This window comes from Anomaloglossus baeobatrachus, chromosome 2, assembly GCF_048569485.1.
Source record: "Anomaloglossus baeobatrachus isolate aAnoBae1 chromosome 2, aAnoBae1.hap1, whole genome shotgun sequence".
Lineage (NCBI taxonomy): Eukaryota > Metazoa > Chordata > Amphibia > Anura > Aromobatidae > Anomaloglossus > Anomaloglossus baeobatrachus.
Genome location: NC_134354.1, coordinates 156,409,880 through 156,436,742, shown reverse-complemented (window position 1 = coordinate 156,436,742; position 26,863 = coordinate 156,409,880). Strand labels below are relative to the sequence as shown.

Below are 26,863 nucleotides of genomic sequence, written 5' to 3'. Positions count from 1 at the left end.
TGAGTATGAGAGAGGGGGGAGACTGACCGACAGACAGCGAGAGAGGGACAGACAAGACCGAGAGAGACCGACAGACATAGAGACCGACCGACGTATTGAGGGAGATTGACAGACATAGGCAGGAAACCAATGAATGCCCGGCATCACTAGAAAAAAGCACAAAACGTACACGGAGCATACATAGATGCATCCGTGTCACGTATTGTGCGCACATAACCATTGACTTTCATGGTGTCCGCGTGTGCGTGTCACGTGCAGAAAACGTACATGCTTCCATGCAAAACGGAAACACATACGGATCACAGACACACGAACATTCTGCAATAACGCAGGTGTGACCTCAAACATAGATTAACATTGGTTCACGTTTGGCCGTGTCTCCGGGACATACGGAAACGGGCCAAACACGGACGTATGAAGGGGGCCTAACACATACATATAATAGGTATATACATAGACTTATCTATATAGATAGGTATATTGATTATATATATATATATAGATATATGTATGTAATAAGGTTAATTCTCTTCAGGACCACAGCAGGAACTACCAGAGGAGCATGAGCCCCCGGAGGATCCAGAGCCCCCAGAGGTGCATGAGCCCCCGGAGGATCCAGAGGAGCATGAGCCCCCGGAGGATCCAGAGCCCCCAGAGGTGAATGAGCCCCCGGTGGAGGTAGAGCCCCCTGCTGGATCCATCAGTCCCTCTGTGTCCGACGAGGAGGAAAGCCGTAAGTGTTTAACATGAATCTCGTATGTCTCTTAACACTAAGCAGAAACAAAAATTATAATTTAAAACCTTTACCATTCCCTCCACAGGAATCCCAACTTTCGCAGACCTCGTCTCTTCTCACTCAAGCATTGTTGCTGCGCAGAGAAGAATTATATCTGCACAGAGGAGACTGATGGCCAAGCTCAACCAACATGCTCGGATGATGTCCCGTTATGCGGCTGGGCAAGCGGAGGGCAGCGGGCATTAATTTCCTTAATATTTTTGTGTTTTAATTTACATGTTTTATAAACACTTTAAAATGTATATCTGCTGTTTGGTAGTTTTCATTTCAAAAAGGAAGTAAACATCTATCACAGGGGTCAGGAACCTTTTTGGCTAAGAGACCCGTAAACGCCACATATTTTGAAATATAATTCCGCGAGAGCCGTACAATATGTTTAAAGGGCCATTGACAGATCAATCGCTCCAATGTTCACTTAGTACAGCAAGGAATGCTCCTCCCTGCTGTATAAAGCCACAACTGGACTGAAACAATGGTAATTAGCAGTAAAAAAATCAAATAAATAACTTACATTGTGAACTTGCGATGCATGACATCAGTCCAGCAGTCTGGCTTCTTCTTTTTCCTGCGCATGACTGGAAGCTGGCATTCTTCCCACCTGATGTTGAGAGAATGCCAGCTTTGAGGCATTCGCAGAAGAAAGAAGCTGGAATATTGGACATGTCACACAACGCATTGTCAGTTATGTCAATTATCTATTTTATTATTTTACAGCGAATTATTGTTTAGGTCCAGCGGTGGCTTAGTGCAGCAGAGAGGAACACTCCTTTGTGTACTAAGTGACCGCTGGAGCAATTGTATCTGTCAGTGGCCCAGACACCCTGCTTCCCATACAGCCTGCACCCCCCATATCACACACACACACTGCTCCCCATACAGCCTGCACCCCCCATATCCCACACACTACATCCCCATATGTCACATACCCTGCTTCCCATACAGCCTGCACCCCCCATATCACACACAATACACCCCCATATCTCACACACCCTGCTCACATATCTCACCCTGCCTGTACCCCAACTTACCCCTCTCAAACACTCTGCACCCCTTCACATGCTTCTGTCACAGTCTGCAGCCCTCATATGCCCCTCACCCTGCAGCCCCCCTCACCCTCATGTCCCCTCTTTTCTTATTACCAGTCATGTGTCCAAATCTCCTTCAGGATTCAGTATCTTGCTTTCTGCCCGGCATCCTGTGTCTCCTCCCACACAGTCAAATGGGCGTGACATCATCGCAGGTCCTGCAGGATGGAGATTCCGTCTGCTGTGCAGGTCAGGACTAGCACTCCTGCAGCTCAGACATGGCTGGTGGCCTCTCCAGGTCAGGGGCCCCTCTACTGACACTGGGCTCCCCTGACTCACAGTTCGGCCACTACACAGCAGCACTACACATAGACGCAGAGCGGCTGTCGGGCCCCTATGTGTACTAGTGCCGCTGTGTAGTGGCCGGTCTGTGGGGAGCCCAGTGTCAGTAGAGGGGCATCTCACTTCTCGGTCCCCCGCTGATCCGGTCTCCTCGGCGAGTCGTCCATTGCTGTCGCTCGCTGACCTCTCAGCAGGCGCGCAGTGATGACGTCACCGCGCTTGCTGCAGAGCTGTCAGAAGAACGCCGACAGTCACAGCGGGGAGAATAATAAGAGAGCGCGCCGCTCACTCTCTCATCATTGCTCTCAATTGTATCGGCACCTGCGATGCCGATGCAATTGAAAGCTCGATCCTCGGCGGGGGCGGTGACAGCGCGGCCACCGGGCCCCCCTGAGTAGCCGGGTGCTGGCGCCGGCCCTGATCCTTCCCATAGACAGGTAGGAGCCCTGTCTGCGAGCCAGATACGGCCATCAAAAGAGCCATATCTGGCTCGCGAGCCATAGGTTCCCGACCCCTGATCTATCATCACTCACAATCATTATATTACATGTATGCATCTGTATACATGCACCAACCCATCTGCATCCCGCCTTTGGCCTGTTAGTAAGCAGCGGTGGCCGGACCCATGCTCGTACTTATTACTGTCGAGTGAGTTGTCGGTAAGGGCACCCGTGGGTTGTGGTGACTGATGGTGAGACGGTTAGGGGAGGTGTAGTCCCAGGTGTATGGGAAAAATGGCTGGGGAAGGTGACGTGCCGAGTTGGACCGGCGGTAAATGGTGTACTCACAGTTCACAAGAATTACACACAGAGTCCCGTGTAGCAAACAGGGGTCCCTCCCTCTTGCACTCAGTGTTTGTGTCTTTAACTGGTACATACATACATACACACAGCCACATATATCCATAGGCAACATCCAACGATGCTGCCGACACATGTCTGGCTCCAAGGGGAAATCCTCCGATCTTGTCTTCTTCCCGTAGTATGATCCATTGTGCAGAAGCGCAGGTGAAGTTGCGAAGTACAGTAAGCTGAAATACCTTCCTGACGTCACCACGTTAAGTGACCGCACGTGCGTCACTGGTCCTTCCACTCCCTGTACCTATCCGGCGTGAATGCCCACTGGATGATTGCATGGTGATCGGAGGCTTCCCCAGGACACGGACATGGATTGGCAGCATTAGGGTTTTGGTGGACATGGTGAGTATGCAAAACTTCAAACACATCTATTCCTCCAAGCAAAATGTAGTCCTACTGTAACTATTCATGGAGACCACAAAAATGAGGTATGAAAAACTTTTTATTGTCAGTGTTGTCATGGCAACGCCCACAAACAATGATGGGCAATAATCACACAAATATACATAAAAAACAATATTTTAAACAAACAAAAAAAATGTATTATCGGCCGCCCTGTTGTTGGGATGCCACATATTTGGCCAGCTGCACTCCGTGCTGCTTAACTGCTGTGGCCAGTGTGCGCTGTGCCGCTGCCAGTGTGCGTTGTGCTGCTGCCACAGTGCGCTGTGTCGCCAGAATCCTCGAGTGTGAGGCCTGAAGGTCTTCTAATGTTGGTATTTCTATGGAGGGAATGGTACAACTTAAAAAGGCAAATTATATGTAGATATATCATTTAGAGGTACATGTTTGTTGTTTAAACTTACGGTTTGGGTGTTCCTCCTCGTCCGGTATAGACGGGCTGAGGTTCCACCCAAATCCTCTGGCATCACCTTCAGCGGCTAGGGTGAGACAAAACACTTCATAGTACATCACAGCTGGAGAGACTGCTTTATACGTGGAGGACTGGAGAGGCTGGCTGCATAATTATACATGGAGGACTATGGAGGTGTATTCTAATATATGATTGGTTATGTGGGACCCTTTATACTCTTTGTAAAGGAGGCTTTACACGCTATGACATCGCTAATGCGAACTCGTTGGAGTCACGGGATTGGTGACACACATCCGGCCGCATTAGCTGTGCCGTTGCATGTGACACCTATGAGCGATTTGGCATCGTTGCAAAAACATACAAAAATGCTCATCGCTGACATGGGGTTCCATTCTCAAATGTCGTAACTGCAGCAGTAACGAAGTTGTTCCTCGTTCCTCCGACAGCACACATCGTTCCGTGTGACAAGTGTCGAGTACTGATTAGCGGTCACCTGTGAAGGATTCACCGGTGACCGCTAATCCCCCGAGTGACTGAAGTTTCCCCCCCTCTCTCATACTCACCGTTCCTCGATCCCCGGCGCGGCCCTGCACGGCATTCACACTGCTGCGGCGGCTTTTACTATTTTGAAAAAGCCGGCCGCTCATTAAACAATCTCCTATTCCCTGCTTTCCCCGCCCACCGGCGCCTATGATTGGTTGCAGTGAGACACGCCCCCACGCTGAGTGACAGGTGTCACACTGCACCCAATCACAGCAGCCGGTGGGCGTGTCTATACTGTGCAGTAAAATAAATAAATAAATAATTTAAAAAAAACGGCGTGCGGTCCCCCCCAATTTTAATGCCAGCCAGATAAAGCCATACGGCTGAAGGCTGGTATTCTCAGGATGGGGAGCTCCACGTTATGGGGAGCCCCCCACCCTAACAATATCAGTCAGCAGCCGCCCAGAATTGCCGCATACATTATATGCGACAGTTCTGGGGCTGTATCCGGCTCTTCCCGATTTGCCCCGGTGCGTTGGCAAATCGGGGTAATAAGGAGTTATTGGCAGATAGGCTTTATCTGGCTGGCATTAAAATTGGGGGGGACCGCACGCCGTTTTTTTTAAATTATTTATTTATTTATTTTACTGCACAGTATAGACACGCCCACCGGCTGCTGTGATTGGGTGCAGTGTGACACCTGTCACTCAGCGTGGGGGCGTGTCTCACTGCAACCAATCATAGGCGCCGGTGGGCGGGGAAAGCAGGGAATAGGAGATTGTTTAATGAGCGGCCGGCTTTTTCAAAATAGTAAAAGCCGCCGCAGCAGTGTGAATGCCGTGCAGCGCTGCGCCAGAAATCGGGGAACGGTAAGTATGAGAGAGGGGGGGAAACTGACCGACAGACTGTGAGAGAGGGAGATAGACAGACAGAGAGACCGACAGAGAGACAGAGAGAACGACCGACGGACTCAGGGAGATTGACCGACATACACAGAAATAGAAAGAATAGCCGACATCACTAGAAATAAAAACACCAAACGGACACGGACTATAGGTAGATGCATACGTTTTTACTAACGTGTGTGCACATACCCATAGACTTTCATTGTGTCCACGTGTGCGTGCTCCGTGCAGATAACGGACATGCATCCGTGCAAAACGCAAACACATACGGATCACGGACACGCACACACGGACATAATGAAATAACGGACGTGTGACCACAATCATAGATTAACATTGGTGCACGTTTGGCCGTGTCTCCGGTATATACGGAAACGGACCAAACACGCACGTGTTTCACGGACGTGTGAAGGGGGCCTAAGGCAAACCTGCTCCGATGACATGAAGTGAGGAGGGAGAGACTGAAGGTGGCTCCGGCTGGTGCTCCGCCTCTGCTGGTGGATCCTGCTGTGGCTCCTGGTGTGGTGTAGGCTCCAGCTGTGGCTCCAGGTCTGGTGGAGGCTCCAGCTGCGGTTCCGGGTCTGTAGGTGGGTCCTGCTGGGGCTGCGGCTCTGGATAAAATTATACCTTGTAATATTTGCACGTGGGGGTAACTCACAAGAAGTACTGTTGTGGTACTACTCATGTGCTGTGTGTCATGTGGGTGTAATTACTCATGTGGTACTACTCATGTTAAAGAGCCACCATATAATGGGCTAACCAATGTTAACACTAGTGCTGAGCGTACACGGACTGTTATGCTATGTGCGCACGTTGCGTACAGTCACTGCAGAAAATTCCGCAGCGATCAGAAGAGCACATGTGCGCTTTAAATCGCTGCATAAATGTCCGTGGTGAAAGCCGATTCCATGCGCTCTGCCTGCAGCTCCTCCCATAGACAGAGCAGGAGCTGCCGGCAAAGCGCAGGAAAGAAGTGACATGTCACATGTCATGTAACTGCATGTATTTACGCAACGTGCGCACATAGCCTTAACGTCCACATACGCAATGTTTATGCGCTATCCCGGACCCCATTGACTTATATGGCCACTGGATTACGGCGCAGATCGGACTTTTTTATAAATATGTCAGTGATCCGCCAGCCCCAAGATTATTGGACATTCAAACAACTTTCGTTAACACCACTCACCAGGTTGGAGCTGGCTCTGAGAACGGATGCTGGCAATGCGGTTGCTAGACCTGTAACGCAGATCTGATAGCTTCTTCCTTATTTGTGTAGTTGTACGCTGCACCCCAAATTTTCTCAAAAGGCCCCGACTAATCCTCCTCAGCACTGCCTTCTTGTGGAGCACAGGATGGACATGGTGTTCAACACAATCATAATCTCTGCTGTCCACCATTTTAATTAGATATGTGACTTCTGCCTCTCTCCAAGCTGATGACCGATTTCTGGCTGCCATATTTCAGTAGGCCACAACAACACCATTAGACCCGCCCAACTAAAATCAGCGCCATCCAATAGAATTCTAACGTCGACGCAAAGGACTTGCGAGACGCAATTGCGATCAAGAAGTCCTAACCGGGGACGCAGCTGCGTTCGCTACGTGACCTGAAATCAGCGATTATGGCTACTTTCATGTATTTTTAACACGATATAATAATGTCTGTGATGTCCATTCTGAATTGTCGGCCATTCTGAATTGTCATTCTCTATAGTGGCCACTGATGCGTTGTCATTCTCTGATTGGTGGCCACTGATGCGCTGTGATTGGACGACTGATGCGCTGTGATTGGATGACACTGTCTCTATATAAAAGGGAGCGAATTAGCGATTCCAAATGCATTCATCTGGATTTACCTCTGCGTTCCCATCTGAGTCGCAAGTCTGTACTTTGTGGATCTAAACCATCTACTTATTTTGCAAGGTATGTTTGCGATCTCAAATTGAGATCGTAGTTGCGTTCTTGTATTAATTATATTACTTTTTAAATATTTAATAGTATGATATATTATATATTTGTTGATATTAATTCTATGCAATCATGATTGTGTTCTGCATTGTGCTACGGCTTTTTAGGCTTGCAAGCAAATGGAGGGAGGGCTAGGTTTTGTTGATTGCCATATTCTTCCAATGCTTGGGCATTTCTAATGTGGTTTATGATTTTTGAAATATGTTTTGCCAAGGGCAACCATTGTGTAGTGCCATGCCTTTCAATGCTAGGGCTTTTCTATTGTGGTTTGTGATTTTTCAAAACTGTAACATGTATTCTTTTGGTAACACTGTTCACTTTTCTGTTTTTAGATGTCTTCTAATAGCCATGACTTTATTAGAGACTTGATAGAGATGTATCGCTCCATGCCCTGTTTATGGAAAATAAAGTCAGCAGATTACAGTAACAGATATAAAAAAAGGGACGCCTATCTCAAACTGGTCGACCTGGTAAAGAAATATAACCCAACAGAAAACGTGGATGAGACAGTAGTTAAAAAGAAATTACAGGCCCTCCGCACTGTCTTTAAAAGAGAATTAAATAAGGTGGAGAACTCATCCAAGTCAGGTGCCGGAACTGAGGAACTATATGTTCCAAAGCTCTGGTATTATGACTTGATGAGCTTCACTAGAGATCAAGAGCTTCCTCGGCCACTGGAATCAATGATAGCGGTGGAGGAGGAAGAAGAGGCTGAGGTCCGATCACACTCTCCTGTCCGTGATGTAAGTACCTTTTTTTTTATTACCTTTAATTACCATTTAAACTTTGTATTTTGCATACTGTTGAATGACATTTCTTATCCTGTATTAGTTCCCTCACGTGTACCCATGTGCCTGCTGGTTGAGATATCCAATTCAAAAACACAATACTGTATTTGGGTGTTGCTGTAAGTTTTAAAATTATTTTCTGGGTTTGCTTTAATATAATATTTGTCTTCTTCGTGCAGGACCACTTTCAAGCTGCGGACACACCAACAGGTGCGAATGATGCTATGAATGATGCTGAAGAACAACACAGTCAAGCTGTGCGACAGTGCGCATCCCGTAAAAGAAAATCCACCTCGTCTTCCAGCTCTAATTCGGCCAAACTTATCGATCTGGCCAACATTATTTTAAATCAAGGAAAAAATAACGCCAAGTGTGGTTTTACACAATTAGCTGATGAACGACTACAGCAGCTCGACCCAATACAAAGAAGGCATGCCGAAAGAGTAATGTTAGAGGCTCTAAATCAAGCAGCAGAGGGGAAACTGACAGACAAATCAACCGTGTTAGACCCGACTCAATTGTCATACCCTTCATGGAATGCCACTCAAGAACATATACAAAGCACACCAAGGAGGATTAACCCACATTATCCCATGGGTCAATCGCAATCGACCCAACATTTTCCGATACCTGGTGAACGATTTTCCTTTTCGGACTCTTATTATCAAGATTTGTAGTTTTTTGTGGTTTTTTTCAAATGGTTTAATATGTTGTGTTTGTTTGCTTGTTTCCTTATTTGTTTAATTTTAATAAACATGTTTTTTGATTTAAAAATTGTTGCTGCCTTTAATGCATACAGCTAGTAGCTGCCCTAATAAGGCTGGGTAATGTGCTGGGTTGAGGTCAGGTCAGTGAAGGGGTGGGATTCTGCTAGGGGAAGATATGGGTAGATTGACTGAAAAATTGGAAAGTTATGTGTGTTGAAAAAATGAGAGGGGGTTTATTTCAGAAAGATAGGCACTAGAAATACACACACATATGGCTTGAACACTGGCAAAAAGTATAACATTTCCAATAATGTCACTCTGATATGCATCATTATACTAACTATAGTCAGGGCAATGGACAATGCGCATGAGTAATACCACATTAGTAGTAACAGCATACAGTGCACACATGAGACATAGCACATGAGTACTACCACATGAGAAGTACTGCCATACAGTGCACACATGAGACATTGCACATGACTAGGACCACACGAGTAGTATCACCATACAGGCCACAGGGCCTACACACTACAAGATGCACAAAGCTGGCTCACAGGTCAAGCACAAGTGATACAAAAGTCCTGAGGAAGCAAGACCAGTACCATAACTGTTAACTTTCACGGTGGCCAGCACCCGTGAGTGGTTTACAGAGACTGTTAAAACCCGGCCAATAAGAATCTCAAATCAAGGGTTTAAAAATAAATACACATAAACACCTAGGGACCACATCTTTATTACTTCCTCTCACCTATGAAACTATGCTGATCTTCTGTCTTCTTCATGCTGATGCTGCCCGTGCTGTCATAACACGTCAACGCTGCCTTAGTAACCTAACGAGCGGGTTACTATAGCAACGGCGATTAATGAACCAGGAAATCAGAAATTCAAATGAAGTTCTCGTACCGGAGCCTGCTCTGATCCGGAGTCGCTGGGTGGTGGCTCGAGCGTCTACGGACCCAGGGGGCCCGGTGGTCCACTCCGATCTGAAAGGGGGCTGGCACTTTAGGGGACGTAAGTGTACAGCCAGAGTCGTGTTTTTAACTTCGTGACACCACCCACGCCGCACCAGGACACACACACCAACTGCACATATACACACATAGCAGACACACATGGATACACCGAGCACATACATACATAGCGCACACATAGCATAGCGGGGAGAAGGCCATATCTGGAGAATTGGTATTCGGAGTAGACAGGGTAGAAGGTGGCGAAGGCCCATCTGTGCAATAATCATGCTGGCTAATCAGCAGCTTGATATGTCACACCTGTGAGGTGGGTGGATTATCTTGACAAAGGAAAAGTGCTCACTAACAGAGTTAAGCGGGCTTTACACGCTGCGACATCGCTAATGCGGAGTCGTTGGGGTCACGGAATTTGGGACGCACATCCGGCCGCATTAGCGATGCCGTTGCGTGTGACAACGATAAGCGATTTTGCATCGTTGCCAAAACGGGCAAAATCGCTAATCGGCGACACGGGGGTCCATTCTCAAAAATCGTTACTGCAGCAGTAACGAGGTTGTTCCTCGTTCCTGCGGCAGCACACATCGCTGCGTGTGACGCCGCAGGAACGAGGAAGCTCCCCGTACCTGCCTCCCGGCTGCTATGCAGAAGGAAGGAGGTGGGCGGGATGTTACGTCCCGCTCTTCTCCGCCCCTCCGCTGCTATTGGGCGGTGGTTCAGTGACGTTTCAGTGATGTCCCTGTGACGCTGCACGGACCGCCCCCTTAGAAAGGAGGCGGTTCGCCGGTCACAGCGACGTCGCCGGACAGGTAAGTATGTGTGACGGCTGTTGTGCGACACAGGCAGCGATTTGCCCGTGTTGCACAACAGATGGGGGCGGGTACTCACACTAGCGATATCGGGACCGATATCGCAGTGTGTAAAGTAGCCTTTAGACAAATGTATGAGCAATATTTGAGAGAAAAACACCTTTTGCATACATAGAAAAAGCCTTCAAACTTTGAGTTCAGCTCATTAAAAATGGAAGCAAAAACAGTGTTGCATTTATATTTTTGTTCAGTGTATCTATATATGTACTGTATCTACTGTATCTATCTAGCTAGCTAAAGATAGATAGATGAATATAGGACACCAGGACACACACACCAACTGCACATATACACACATAGCAGACACACATGGATACACCGAGCACATACATACATAGCGCACACATAGCATAGCGGGGAGAAGGCCATATCTGGAGAATTGGTATTCGGAGTAGACAGGGTAGAAGGTGGCGATGGGGTAGAATGTGGAGATGGGGTTGCAGCAGGATATGGTGTAGGAAAAGGAGAGGGTGCCTCAGCAGGAGATGGTGCAGCAGGTGGAGGTGGGGGATCCCCAGGAGATGGCGTACCTGGAGAAGGTGGAGCAGGTTGCGGTGGTGGTACATAGGAGAAAACTTCTATTGAGCGGATAACTCCAGGCCTCCATGGCTTAAGCCTGCTGTACAACATACAATTCCACATACGATTTCGTACTGTACTGCGGTATGAGCTGTACTGAGGTATGCTGTCGTTCAATGTTCCCGGGGTGTCACACACTGCGATGTGTGCAGACTCGGGAACATTGATCAACCCGACGTTCAATTTTTAGCTTTTCAACGATGTGCAAGCGAGGAACGGTTTCACGTTTAATCGCAATCGCACATAGCTGTCACACCATACAACAACACTAACGACGACGAATGTGCGTCACTTGTGACGTGACCCCGCAGACACATCGTTAGATTTGTTTGTGCGGGTAAACCCCTTTTTCTGAAGTATGTTTTACAAACCTTTTCTCATGGGGTACCAGACACATGGTGACCCCTTGCCTCAAAGTATGCTGCATTCATTGAAAAAACTAGGCACAAAAAGCAATGCCCAATCAGCAAAATTCTTTGATTTAATTTAAATAGAAGATAGGCTTGTGCACAAGGCTTCTACTGTCACTCTGATATGCACTGAGATAACAAGGATAGTCAATGGTCAATCCTACAAACGCGATTACACAGCATGTTTTTTGGCAAAGAGGGTGTTGAGGAAATCCTAATATATGCAAAGCGAAAAAAATCCCATTATACCACAGGAGCATTGAATTAGCACCAAAGGTATCAGAAATGTACGTATAATCAAGTTTGCATATCAGACTGTTCCAAGGGTAATTAGCTCTTTTTTGCCACCTTCTCCCTCTGATATGCAAACTGTATTTCAAATGTGATTATTTTCTTTTGAATATATTAGCATTTGATCTACACTGTGCATTGCAATGAATAACTTACAGGCCTCCATGACCCTATTCCACCACAGCGGGACCATTAGTTCTCTAAATTTTTTTTTATTTGCTCACAGCAGCCTGGGCTCCTATACAGCATGTTAAAATGATGTATATAACAGCTCTGTGATGTTGATGGCCACAACTTATTTTCAGCCCAAAAAAGTGGTGACAGGTTCCCTTTTAAGGAAACCATAAGTTTAACCATACAGTGGTACCTCGCTAATCGAGTAACCCACTTAACGAGAATTTCGCTTAACAAGCAAATCTTTCTGTAAATTTTTAACCCGCTTTACGAGAAATCTTTGCTGTACGAGCAAAATTCTCACCGCACACACTTCCGGTTCTGTACATCCACCACACTCTGACCCGCACTTGCAGTCCACACAAACACACACATGTACGCGCAAACACACACGGACGCACACACATACAGTATTAAGCTCACCTTACCTTCCGTTGCACCGCCGGCATCATGGTTCTTGTATTTCCCGGGTACATCGCGACGTCCTCACGGCGAACTACAAGACCCAGGAGGCATGCGACGGAACGGAAGGTAAGGTGAGCATATAATATGTGCATGTGCATGCGTGTTTGTGTGAGTTTGTGTGTGTTTGTGTGTGTTTCTGTGTGGTTGTGCATGTGTGGAATGACAGAATAGGGGATCAGGATGGGACATTTTAGAAGTTGTGGAACGGATCGTCAGCATTGCAATGATTTCCTATGAGGAATCTTGCTTTGCTGAACGAGTACCTAGATTAACAAGCACAGTCCCAGAACGGATTGTTCTCGTTAAGCAAGGTTCCACTGTATAGTGTACTTGAAAACGTGAAAAAACAAAAAAAACGAGTTGAAAATCTTTAAAATAAAGGGTGATACTACCATTTTTTTTGTTAGAGGGATATTATATTTACCATGTTCACTAAACGGTAAGGCTAGTTTCACACACTGCGTTTTTTTAACGCTGTGTTTTTGTGCGTTTTTTGCACCAAAAACCACACTAAAACGCACCCGCGTCTAAAAAACCCGGCAAAAAACGCACGCATTTTGCGGCGTTTTGTTGCGTTTTTGCTCACTGCGTCTTTACGCGTTTTTTATCAGTGAACAAAAAAAAAGGTCTGATGTCATTTCCTTCTTCAATGTGTTCTTCATTCTCCAATAGTGTATGCAGAAGAGCAGACAGATGCAGAACTACAAGGCTCAGCATACTCCATCCAATAGTGTATGCAGAAGAGCAGACAGCAGATGCAGAACTACAAGGCTCAGCATGCTCCATCCAGGACTGTATGCTTCAGGGAGAGCAGACCTACAAGGCTCAGCATCCTCCATCCAATAGTGTATGCAGGAGAGCAGACAGCAGCTGTCGAACTACAAGGCTCAGCATCCTCCTTCCAGGACTGTATGCAGGATTTCTTTGCCCCCCACAAAAAAAAAAAATGACGTGGGCTTCGCACAATTTTTGAGTCCAGCCGGGTACAACTAGGCAGCTGGGGATTGGAATTCATAGTGCAGGTTGCCCATGCTTTCTGGGCACCCCCGCTGTGAATTCCAGTCCGCAGCCACCCCAGAAAATGGCGCTTTCATAGAAGCGCCATCTTCTGGCGCTGTATCCAACTCTTCCAGCTGCCCTGATGCCGGGTGGCTCGCTGGGTAATAATGGGGTTAGGGCTAGCTGTATAGCTGGCCCTAAGCCCGAAATTCATGGTGTCACGCCAATATTACACATGGCCACCATGAATTTCTAGTAATGATAAAAAAAAAAAAAAACACAACACACCGAAAAATATTTTTATTAGAAATAAAACACAACACAATTAGTGACTCCATCTTTATTTAAATAAAGAACCCCCCCTCCGCAGTAATCCTGGGTCAAGTGTCCCGCGCTGTCCAATCCGGATCCAATATCATCTGATCGGTTTGCTGGAAGGCAAAGCGATCAGATGATGTGTCAGGTTCTAGGGGCTGAAGCACATCACACATCAGCTGATTGTATAAAAGCCGGTTATACAATCAGCTGATGCATCGGTGTCAAAAAAATAAAATACTCACTTATGTGCTGATTACCGGCAGATCCTAGAGCGATGGGAAGGGAGTTACCGGCAGCTCCAGGAGCAATGGGGAGGGAGTTTGATCCCGTCCGATCGCTGCAGCAGCTGCCGGTAATCAGGGATGAAGTCTCCTGACGCATCCGCTGATAACCGGCTGGGCGCCGGCGTCAGCCAGAGACTTACGATCATCTGATGCGTCAGGTGACTGCATCAGTTGATCCATCGCCAGGTCCTGCATCCTGCAGGCATATGTACCCGGGGAGACTGCCCACACCCGGAGTGGCGGTACCAGTAGGAGGATCTGGGAACGTGCATGGCACCAGGAGTCTGCAGACAGGTGAGTATAACTTTTTTTTTTTTCTACTGTTCACTTTTGTTTTCGCAGCCGCCTTCACCAACCGCCCAAACATGGCACCGCACGGCAGCATACATGCACAGAACGGGAGGTGTAAGCGGCGGTGACGGTACCGGGAGGATTCACGCTTCTGCGTTTACTGACAGAAGGAATCCTCTTCCTGTACACGTCACTTTACTACCCACCTCCTGCGTTTATAGCTGCGTTTTTGGTCTTAGAAACGCACCAAAACGCACCAAAACGCAGCTATTTGTGTTTCTCATTGCGTCTTTCAACATCCCATTGCACTTAATGGATGAAAAGCGCAGTGAAAAACACGGGAATAATTGACATGCACCTCAAAAACGCAGCTGAAAAAAAAAAAAGCTGTGTGCAGACAGCAAAAATGAAAACTCATAGACTTTGCTGGGGAAGCTCAGATGCCCATGAGATGCTCATGTTCTGCCTCACAAGAATAAGCTTTTTTAATCATCATTCTGATGAGATAATGCACCTCAACAGGCCCCCAGGGAGAACAGCGCCTCCTGGCCGCCATGTTCCCACCTCTAAACAGAACAGAAAATCAACACCGCCCATCAGACTTCAAAAACGACTGGAAAAACGTCATGACGTGTGTCGCACGAGCGCCCACAAACGGCATAAACCGCGTCGCAGCAGTGATCCCGCTAGCGGTTTGTATATAACAGCCCTGAGTACTCTACTGCGATCTGCTATCCAGAACCTTATCGCTGGAAGCAGAGAAAGTCACCGCCCAGTCATAACGTACTTACGATTACCAATAGGAGCGGAGGGGGCGCGGTGAAGGCAACGTAGATGCACGCCTATATGTTGTTAATCGTACAATGTGACAGGTCTCAGTGACCAACGATGAGTTGTTTATGGATCTCAGGATCGTTGTTGCGTTGTTGTAAGGTTTGACTGTGTGACATCTCACCAGCGACCTCTTTAACAACTTACCAGCGATCCCTATAAGTTGAGTTGTTGGTTGTGATCGCTGGTAAGTTGTTTAGTGTGACTGGACCTTAATTCTCAGCCCTCTGGGCACTATACTGTTCTTAATATAGTGCTCCAGGGACTGCACTTCCCACCAGCTTTTGGCGTTGTCAATGTAAGCTGTTTTTAAATCTGAAAAAACAGTTCTAAGGTTTCTTTTTGTTGAGTCTGAAATCTCGAGGTTTTTATCAGAAAAAACCTCCTCAGCGTCGCTGAACCAATAGTTGCTATTGGGAGCCCCTGAGAGGAAGCCAGCCATATCAATTAACAACCAAACAAATAAATACTAGGAGTGTACATACAGAGGAACCAAAAAAAAACTCCTAAAATCAATATTTATTAAAGTCAAATATTAAAAATGCTCAAAAATACAGAGCATAATAACTCCTATATTATCACAAGTAGTCAACTAGTCACGTGAAGTGTGTGGGAGGACGAGAAATGTACAGACCAGCTAGTGAGGGAAGGGGCTCTAGTTGTCTAAACGTTTATAGGTGAGCCCTAGGTAGCATGGCTCCAATATTTCTAAGAATGAAGAAATGAATAGCCTATTGTTGTTAGGGATATAACAGGGATAATCTCTCCCTCCCTTATAGCTACCTACCAGCGGAGGTGCACCTTAAAGTGTTGGGTACCCCCCGCTCCTCGTCGGCTTTCCCTAAGCTGTCCCTTTGACCCGCAAGTCGCAAAAGACCCACCACCAAGGAATAGTGCCAAGTAGTCAATAGGTCATTGTCAAATTGGTTACCTTTAAAATTTGGCAACCATAATACAACCCATCCTTAAATAAGGAAAGGAAAAGGCAAAACACACTACTATATAGTATATTTTTGCCTCAAAAAATGGGAATCCATACACGATTATTATCAAATGCTCTTAATGCAGTAATAGCCAATTTTCATTGTACATATATATATTCATGCACAGTAAACGAAGATGATGTTAAAGATACCAATGCACCGATGATGCACAAATATAACAAAGTGTAATCCCAGCAGGGAACTTATCTGCTGAGGTCACTGGTGACAATCCAACAACCTGACGCGTTTCCCCCCTAAAAATTTTTATTCTAGGGGTTCATCAGGGGAAGAAGAACCAAGGATTAATCACATCCAATTGCATCAACTTCATCAGTTTTTGTATCTAGACAAGAAAGAGATCGATTTCCCAAAAATTAGGGCACAAAGTAACATCCACAAAAAATAATAATAAATAAACATACATTCTCATTAGGATACTGAATAAAGAATCATCAGTATAAATACCTTGATGAATTTGGCTTTCTAAATATGAACAGACCAACCTCAATAGCCATAAATGAAGGGCAAGTCGTCTGGCAGATATTCCCAGTTCAAGCTCTAGGTACAATGACCACGGTGTTCTGAGACACAAAGCAGACAGCCATCCCTATAGTGTCTATTTATGTGTGCAGGCTAGCTACCACTAAAAAGGTACTTCCTGTCCTCGTGGCAGAGAACCGGAAATGGCCGCTATGCAGGGAATACGTATTACCAAAAAACCACATGGCCAAACCGGAAGTGGAACCAGAATAGTAAAAACGTCACTTCCGCTCCCGCGCATAGGAGTATAAACGATCCGATGCCCGTATCCTCGCGGTAAATACCGCTAACCGTACCTATAATAGGCGTACCGCGCGCTACACCGGAAGTGACATCGGCAGTATTAGTCGTCACTTCCGCTACTGCGCAGAGAAACATAGATCACGCCGGAAGCGGCATCAGAGTAATCAGATGCCACTTCCGCTCCTGCGCGAGTGGGCATCAGCCAGACCGGAAGTGACATCGGAGCTACCAGACGTCACTTCCGCTCCTGCGCAAAACAGTAGCAGACCGATCCCATTATTTATGCGGTAAATACCGCTAAACAAACCATAGTATGCAGAACCGGAAATAGCAAAAACGGGCCACCAAAACAGCCCGCTCGCGAACGCAGCGACTCCAACATGGCTAGTAGACCCAGAACCGTCCATAGGTGAACACAATAATGTGAAACAGTTGCCATAACTTCTAGATAACAATAAAAGCATAAATAAAGGCATGTCTCGTACTACCATAGGAATAAAGAGAAAGGAAATGGGGCTTAATGAAAGGAAAAATACTAATAATAATGACAAAAGCCAATATGATGACATGATCGCCAAAAATATTAAAAAGGTAATATAATCAAATAGAGAATGCATGTTGGCTAAACCTGACTACAAGAAGCTTCAGGGATCACACTTTCAGCATGATCACTGAAATTTCCGAGTGTAACTCTGGCAGCAGCATTGTACTGCAATGATAAAGCATTGCAGTCCAATGCAGCTACGATCAGAGCTGTGAAAAGTAATGATGCATATAGGGACTAAGTAAAAAAGTTAAGAAAAAGTAAAAAAAGTAAAAATTGAAATTAAAAATAAGAAAATACAGAACAAAAAATAAAAATAAATTATTCCAAAAAATACTTGTATGTTTGTAAAAAATAAACAAAATAGTATACATATTTAATATCACCACGTCCGTATCAACTTGATCTATAAAACAAAACTGGCACATTAATTAATCCTTTCAGTGAACAACGGAAATATATATATATATATACAGTTAGGTCCAGAAATATTTGGACAGTGACACAATTTTCGCGAGTTGGGCTCTGCATGCCACCACATTGGATTTGAAATGAAACCTCTACAACAGAATTCAAGTGCAGATTGTAACGTTTAATTTGAAGGTTTGAACAAAAATATCTGATAGAAATTGTAGGAATTGTACACATTTCTTTACAAACACTCCACATTTTAGGAGGTCAAAAGTAATTGGACAAATAAACCAAACCCAAACAAAATATTTTTATTTTCAATATTTTGTTGCGAATCCTTTGGAGGCAATCACTGCCTTAAGTCTGGAACCCATGGACATCACCAAACGCTGGGTTTCCTCCTTCTTAATGCTTTGCCAGGCCTTTACAGCCGCAGCCTTCAGGTCTTGCTTGTTTGTGGGTCTTTCCATCTTAAGTCTGGATTTGAGCAAGTGAAATGCATGCTCAATTGGGTTAAGATCTGGTGATTGACTTGGCCATTACAGAATGTTCCACTTTTTTGCACTCATGAACTCCTAGGTAGCTTTGGCTGTATGCTTGGGGTCATTGTCCATCTGTACTATGAAGCGCCGTCCGATCAACTTTGCGGCATTTGGCTGAATCTGGGTTGAAAGTATATCCCGGTACACTTCAGAATTCATCCAGGTACTCTTGTCTGCTGTTATGTCATCAATAAACACAAGTGACCCAGTGCCATTGAAAGCCATGCATGCCCATGCCATCACGTTGCCTCCACCATGTTTTACAGAGGATGTGGTGTGCCTTGAATCATGTGCCGTTCCCTTTCTTCTCCAAACTTTTTTCTTCCCATCATTCTGGTACAGGTTGATCTTTGTCTCATCTGTCCATAGAATACTTTTCCAGAACTGAGCTGGCTTCATGAGGTGTTTTTCAGCAAATTTAACTCTGGCCTGTCTATTTTTGGAATTGATGAATGGTTTGCATCTAGATGTGAACCCTTTGTATTTACTTTCATGGAGTCTTCTCTTTACTGTTGACTTAGAGACAGATACACCTACTTCACTGAGAGTGTTCTGGACTTCAATGAGGTTAATAGATTGTCCAAGGACAAAAGTAAGCGCTAGATCCAAAAATTCACTTAAAATTCTGCAGCTGGTTTATAGGCAAAAAACACCCCAAAATTGCCTGGATACAAACAAATAATAAATTAGAGATTTTTCGTGAATAGAAAAAGCTCACCAACCAGCGCTGAATAATAAGATTATTTGATATTTTGATATTTTATTAGTCAGCAGTATGAAAATAACAATGAAGAATAGTACTACTACATAAGACAAAACACAAAAAAACAAAATAGATATACAGACAAGAGGAAGTATAAAAACTGTACTATCGTGGGGCCCCGGCCGGTGGCACCACGAATATTAATAAGTGTTAGTAAAACTAAAGGTCCGACCAAGAAAAACAACTTTCTCAGGAATAATCAAAAATGAGTAGGTGATTGTTACAAGAGTTTTTTACCCAAGGGGGGTACCACGTTCATGCTAGCCCATATGTGAGGGCAAGGGTTCCTTCTAGCGAGTGCTAATGCACAGATGAATCCTTCAAAATCGATTAAATTGCGCTGACATCCACGCTGCAAGTTTTCACGGTCCCTAAATGAGATTAAATATGCCGCGCTTCTACCAAAGGCTCTAACAGGCAGAGGGATCAGTGCACCAGGGACTCGTTACAAGTCCCGGTGTATATTACCTGACACCCGCGCTGGCAATGGGAGCTCTGTGAAGTATGGTCCTTGCGTGGAGCGATTCTCTCTCCCAGCTGGAGAGGAGGGAATAATGCCGGGTTGAGATTTGCGAAAATCCTTAGATCCAAGCAGGATACTAGTTGAGAGTTACTGAAGCAAAATTGCACCATCCCAGGGCGTAGATTCCTCCGTGCACCTTGCTTAGACGTTCAGTTGCCAGTAAATCGGCAGAGTCCGTAGTCGATAGAAACAGGCAGACAATTACGTCCACTTCACAATATTAAACTGAGCTAGATCCGACGCGCGTTTCGGGGGCGTCACCAGTCCCCCTTCCTCAAGGATAGCTCAGTCATTCCATTAAAGCCTATTTATAGAAAAAAAGGCAATAAAAAGGCAATAAAAAGTTGCGGATTCCCACAGAAGAATTCATATATAAGTCATATTACAAAGCATATTTGGTGCAGTCAATCTATTAAAACCTATTTATAGCACAAATAAGAAGACTGCAAGTTCCAACAAAAAAATAAAAAAATAATAAAATGAGCAAAACACATACAACCAAACATGTATTACACATGCTACATAATATATTTAGTGCAGAGATTTTTTTAAAAGGAAAATTCTTCCAGATGGATTTTTTATTAATATATAATTAAGGAGTTCCAAACTGAACTGTGACCATCCAAAATTCATAAGGCATTTTTATAAAGTGTATATAATAATGTATGGATGTTATAAATAACTAATTTAAAAAAAAAATTCAGAAAAGCATACAAAAATATATATGTGTCTGGTTATCTGATATAAAATATATAGTTATAAAAATATAAAAAATAAATATATATAAAATTTTTTTATATAAAAAATGACCCCAGTCATAGTGAACCATCTACATCCTTGAGACGGAGGTCCAGTGTAACAGGAGAAGGTAGCGGTTTAACTAATAGAAGAACCAGACAAACACGACTACAACCCCAAAAAAATGGAAGGATAAGTGGGGGTACTGTAAATCCCCCCAAAATAGCACGTACTATTACCACTCTGGATTTTTTCAGGGTGGGAAAAAGAAACGCAAGAGGGGATGTAGGGGCGGGGCACTCACCAAAAAGAAAATAAATATTTAATCAACAGATAATCTACAAAAATTTTTTAACCTTAGCCATTATCAGTTAAAAACTAATGAGACTTCCCTACTCCAAAAAGGTTTAAAATTTGCGCCATCCACAAACTTTAATAAGTTTCAGGCTTTTATAGGCGTCAAACAGTTCATGAGGAAACTAGCCCTAAAAAAATACTTTATGAAAAATCCTGTAGTGAGGCAAGCAGAGATGAATGTAGGTGTGTTACCTGTTGTAACAGTACAAAACACCAATCTAAAGAATAAATCTAGTTTTCACCCATTAAGCGAATACTCTGATTCTTTTTTCACTTTTCAGAAATGTGTGGTGAATGACATTAGAGTCCTAAAAAAACCCAATAAGTATCAGACTAAGACTAATTTAACGAAGAAAGAAAAACTTGCGATCAAACATTTGCAAGAGAATGAAAAAATTGTAATACGACCTGCTGATAAGGGTGGGGGTATAGTCCTGATGGACTCGACAGATTATGAGAAAGAATCAGCTCGACTTTTGGGTGAAAAAACCACTTATGAAATTTTGACCTCTGACCCCACCAATAGGTTTAAGGATGAGTTAAATTCCTTGGTAAGGAAAGGTCTTGAAAAGGGAATTTTAAATAAAGATGAAGCCCTATATATAGGAAACCAAACCCCTAGGGTAGCTGTATTTTACCATATACCCAAAATCCATAAGTCGCTTGTTAATCCTCCAGGGCGCCCCATTATTTCAGGGATTAGCTGTTTAACAGCCAATCTGTCTAAATATATAGATGTTCACCTCCAAAAATGTGTTCCACTTTTACCTGCCTACTTGAAAGATAGTACACAGGTACTACAATTACTACAGGAACTTAAATGGGAGAGTAACTTTATTCTTGGTTCTATTGATGTTACTTCTCTGTATACTGTCATTGAACACCAAAAAGGATGTGAAGCCTCAAAATATTTCCTGACTAAATCGGGCCTGTACCCCCAACAACAAATTGATTTTTTGGGGGATTGTATTCACTTTATATTGAACCATAACTACTTTCGTAATGGGGTCCAATACTTTCTTCAGCGATGGGGCACCGCTATGGGGACCAGGTTCGCCCCGAGTTACGCAAACCTGTACATGGGTCGATGGGAGGAGCTTACCATCTATTCGGGTGGCGTCATTCGGAAGAACCTGGTCCTCTGGCGTCGCTTCATTGATGACATACTATTTATTTGGTCAGGTGATGAACCTTCCCTTGTCGAGTTTTTGGAAGGTTTAAATACAAATGAATTCCATTTAAAATTCACCTATACATTTAGTACCAAAATGATTAATTTTTTGGATTTGAATATTTTTGTTCAAAATGACAAAATCGAAACTAAAACTTTCCATAAATCAACGGATACCAATAGTTATATTTCTTTAACCAGCTGCCATTTACCCAGCTGGCTCCTTAATGTGCCAAAAAGCCAATACATTAGGGCCTATAGGAATTGCAGTAGGTTGAAGGACTTTGAAATGGAGGCTGCTCTATTAACTAGTAAATTTGTGGAAAAGGGATATGAGGAGAAGTTTTTGGAGGGTGCATATCTACAAACTAAATCAATTATAAGAACAGATTTACTTCAGGATAAGCCTGTTGTTTGTATGCCTCAGGAAAAAGACGAGTTAAATATACCAATAATTTTACAATATACAGCACAAACAAAGGTTATAAAAAATATTGTTAGAAAGTATTGGAACCTCCTTAAGGAGGATAAAATAATTGGCGATTTGTTGCCTCCTTTTCCAAAGTTTGTTTTCAGAAAAGCCAATAATCTGGGCAATTTGGTGGCACCAACCATACAAAAAGGAAAAAAGAAAAAATCCGTTAGATGTGGAGGTATATGCAATCTGAAAGGCTACTTCCCATGCAAAAAATGTACTGTGTGTAGGAACATAAAAAATACCACACGAAAAACTTTTTTGAAAGGACAGGAGGAGATTTTTATTAATGATTTGATTACCTGTCATACCAAAGGTGTCATCTATTGCATTCAGTGCCCCTGTCAAAAGAGATATGTAGGTAGAACAATCAGACCCCTATGTAGAAGAGTGGGTAAACATATTAGAAATATTAGGAATAAATGCATTAAACACCCATTATCCAAGCATTATTTGTTGAAACATGGGGGTTCTTTTAAAGGTTCTCAAGTTTGGGGCATACAAAAGGTAACAAAAGATTGGAGGGGAGGTGATTATATTAGGAAAATGTCAAGGGCTGAGAGTCAATGGATTTTTGAATTGAACACATTAAGACCTAATGGACTCAACAATGACATTGAACTCTTTGCCTTTGACTGAATAAGTTGGTTGTACATGTATGTTTCCCCCCCTTCATTATCTATGCAGACATATCTATGCCTGTGCACTCCTTCCCCCCCTCCTTTCCTTCATTTATTAAATAAATAAAAAATTGCCCTTCCCTATATCCATTATTTTTTATATTATTTTTTATATACAAATTTTAAAATGAAAGAAAAAGATTTTTTCTAGTTTTTTATCTTAAAAAAGATTATTGTGTATGTATAGATGATATAATAAAAATAAAAACAAAAATGTAAATAAAGACACAAATAAAATATAAGTAAGACGCTTCCCTGTTAAATAAGGGAATTTTCTAGTCAAAAAATTTTTTATAAAAAATTTTTTTATATAAAAATTTTTTATATATATTTATTTTTTATATTTTTATAACTATATATTTTATATCAGATAACCAGACACATATATATTTTTGTATGTTTTTCTGAAAAAATTTTTTAAATTAGTTATTTATAACATCCATACATTATTATATACACTTTATAAAAATGCCTTATGAATTTTGGATGGTCACAGTTCAGTTTGGAACTCCTTAATTATATATTAATAAAAAATCCATCTGGAAGAATTTTCCTTTTAAAAAAATCTCTGCACTAAATATATTATGTAGCATGTGTAATACATGTTTGGTTGTATGTGTTTTGCTCATTTTATTATTTTTTATTTTTTTGTTGGAACTTGCAGTCTTCTTATTTGTGCTATAAATAGGTTTTAATAGATTGACTGCACCAAATATGCTTTGTAATATGACTTATATATGAATTCTTCTGTGGGAATCCGCAGCTTTTTATTGCCTTTTTATTGCCTTTTTTTCTATAAATAGGCTTTAATGGAATGACTGAGCTATCCTTGAGGAAGGAGGACTGGTGACGCCCCCGAAACGCGCGTCGGATCTAGCTCAGTTTAATATTGTGAAGTGGACGTAATTGTCTGCCTGTTTCTATCGACTACGGACTCTGCCGATTTACTGGCAACTGAACGTCTAAGCAAGGTGCACGGAGGAATCTACGCCCTGGGATGGTGCAATTTTGCTTCAGTAACTCTCAACTAGTATCCTGCTTGGATCTAAGGATTTTCGCAAATCTCAACCCGGCATTATTCCCTCCTCTCCAGCTGGGAGAGAGAATCGCTCCACGCAAGGACCATACTTCACAGAGCTCCCATTGCCAGCGCGGGTGTCAGGTAATATACACCGGGACTTGTAACGAGTCCCTGGTGCACTGATCCCTCTGCCTGTTAGAGCCTTTGGTAGAAGCGCGGCATATTTAATCTCATTTAGGGACCGTGAAAACTTGCAGCGTGGATGTCAGTGCAATTTAATCGATTTTGAAGGATTCATCTGTGCATTAGCACTCGCTAGAAGGAACCCTTGCCCTCACATATGGGCTAGCATGAACGTGGTACCCCCCTTGGGTAAAAAACTCTTGTAACAATCACCTACTCATTTTTGATTATTCCTGAGAAAGTTGTTTTTCTTGGTCGGACCTTTAGTTTTACTAACACTTATTAATATTCGTGGTGCCACCGGCCGGGGCCCCACGATAGTACAGTTTTTATACCGCCTCTTGTCTGTATATCTATTTTGTTTTTTTGTGTTTTGTCTTATGTAGTAGTACTATTCTTCATTGTTATTTTCATACTGCTGACTAATAAAATATCAAAATATCAAATAATCTTATTATTCAGCGCTGGTTGGTGAGCTTTTTCTATTCACGAAAAATCTCTAATTTATTATTTGTTCTGGACTTCAGTTGATGTTGTGAACGGGTTCTTCCACCACTGTTGTCATCCGTGGACGCCCAGGCCTTTTTGAGTTCCCAAGCTCACCAGTCAATTCCTTTTTTCTCAGAATGTACCCGACTGTTGATTTTGCTACTCCAAGCATGTCTGCTATCTCTCTGGTGGATTTTTTCTTTTTTTTCAGCCTCAGGATGTTCTGCTTCACCTCAATTGAGAGTTCCTTAGACCGCATGTTGTCTGGTCACAGCAACAGCTTCCAAATGCAAAACCACACACCTGTAATCAACCCCAGACCTTTTAACTACTTCATTGATTACAGGTTAACAAGGGAGATGCCTTCAGAGTTAATTGCAGCCCTTAGAGTCCCTTATCCAATTACTTTTGACCTCCTAAAATGTGGAGTGTTTGTAAAGAAATGTGTACAATTCCTACAATTTCTATCAGATATTTTTGTTCAAACCTTCAAATTAAATGTTACAATCTGCACTTGAATTCTGTTGTAGAGGTTTCATTTCAAATCCAATGTGGTGGCATTCAGAGCCCAACTCGCGAAAATTGTGTCACTGTCCAAATATTTCTGGACCTAACTGTATATATATATATATATATATATATATATATATATATATATATATATATACGCAGCACAAAAGCTGTATTTAAAAAGTCATATATAATTAGAAATGGCACCACTGAAAAGGCCATCTTGTCCTGCAAAAAACCAGCTCCCATAGTTTTGCATGAGCAAAGAAAATAAAAAAGTTATAGCTCCCAGAATACAGGAATGCAAAAACTGTTTTTTTCTTATAAAATATTTTTTATGGTGTAAAAGCAGCAAAACATTAAAAACTATATAAATGTGAGATCACTGTCATTTTACTGACAAAAGAGGAAAGCTTTCTTATCACTTTTGTGACATGGTGATAGATGTAAAAAAAAACAAACAACATTTCCTGAATTGCTTTTTCTTTTTGATTCTGCCTCATAAAAGGTTGAATGGAAAGTGTTCAAAACACATTATGTGGCGCAAAATCGTACCAGCAAAAACTCCAACTTATCCAGCAAAAAACAAGCTCTTACATGACGAGATTGGCAGAAAAATAAAAATACTATAGCTTTCAAAATTGATGATGCAAAAATTTCTTATTTTGTAAAAAATTGTTTTAAGTGTGATAACAGCCAAGCCTAAAAAACCTATAGAAATCAGCTATGCAGCATGGTGAACGGAGTAAAAAATAAATAAATAAAGCCAATTCTTTAACTGATATATATTTGTTTATTCTGTCTCTAAAAAATATGATGCAGCTCATATTTATTCTGTGCTCTACATTAAACACATACACCAGGGACTATGTTAAATCTGTGAAAGATGTAATTCAGACAAAATTCCCACAGGAAAATTCACTGTAAAGGGGAGAGGATGTCCCTTTGATGTCTTGTCTGGTGCGGCGGTGTGCATTTTTGTATGGGTCTTTTTAAGTGCGGTCATCAGCAGTTTTGTTCATCTTTGAAAAGACAGACAAATTGTATGGTGCATTTTCTCCTGTCACCCTTGCGAATTTGAAAAATTTAAAAAAATTGGGATTCAAATTTTATTTTTTCATTTTCATGGGTCAACAATATAAAATTCTGTCAAGCACCTAGTGATTCAATGTGCTCAAAATACACCTAGATAAATTCTTTGAGGGGTCTAGTTTCCAAAATGGGGTCATTTGTGAGGAAGCTCTACTGTTTCAGAACTTCAGGAGCACACCAAACAGGACATGGCATGGCTAACGATTAGGGATGATCGAATACCTCAAATATTCGGCTTTGCGAAAATGTTCTGAATAGGTCGCCGCTATGCGAATATTCGATGCACAATGTAAGTATGTGGGAAGTCCGAGTAGTTCCAAATAGCTGTTATTCGGGTTACCATAGACTTACATTGCGCATCAAATATTCACGAATAGTCGAATAGCGGCGACCTTTTCGGAAAATATTCACGAAGCCGAATATTTGAGG

General features: G+C 42.9%; 1 protein-coding gene and 1 long non-coding RNA gene across 2 annotated transcripts in view; both read right to left on the bottom strand.

Annotated features, from left to right (window-relative positions):
- The window catches only part of IL1RAPL1 (interleukin 1 receptor accessory protein like 1), a 2,286,687-nt gene that overhangs the window by 1,180,223 nt on the left and 1,079,601 nt on the right, over positions 1-26,863 (bottom strand). The window lies entirely within an intron of this gene.
- LOC142287531 (uncharacterized) lies at positions 3,458-5,828 on the bottom strand. The gene is made up of 3 exons (XR_012748493.1): positions 5,651-5,828; positions 3,827-3,901; positions 3,458-3,742 (listed from the first exon to the last, which is right to left on the bottom strand). It is a non-coding gene; the product is annotated as an uncharacterized LOC142287531 (long non-coding RNA).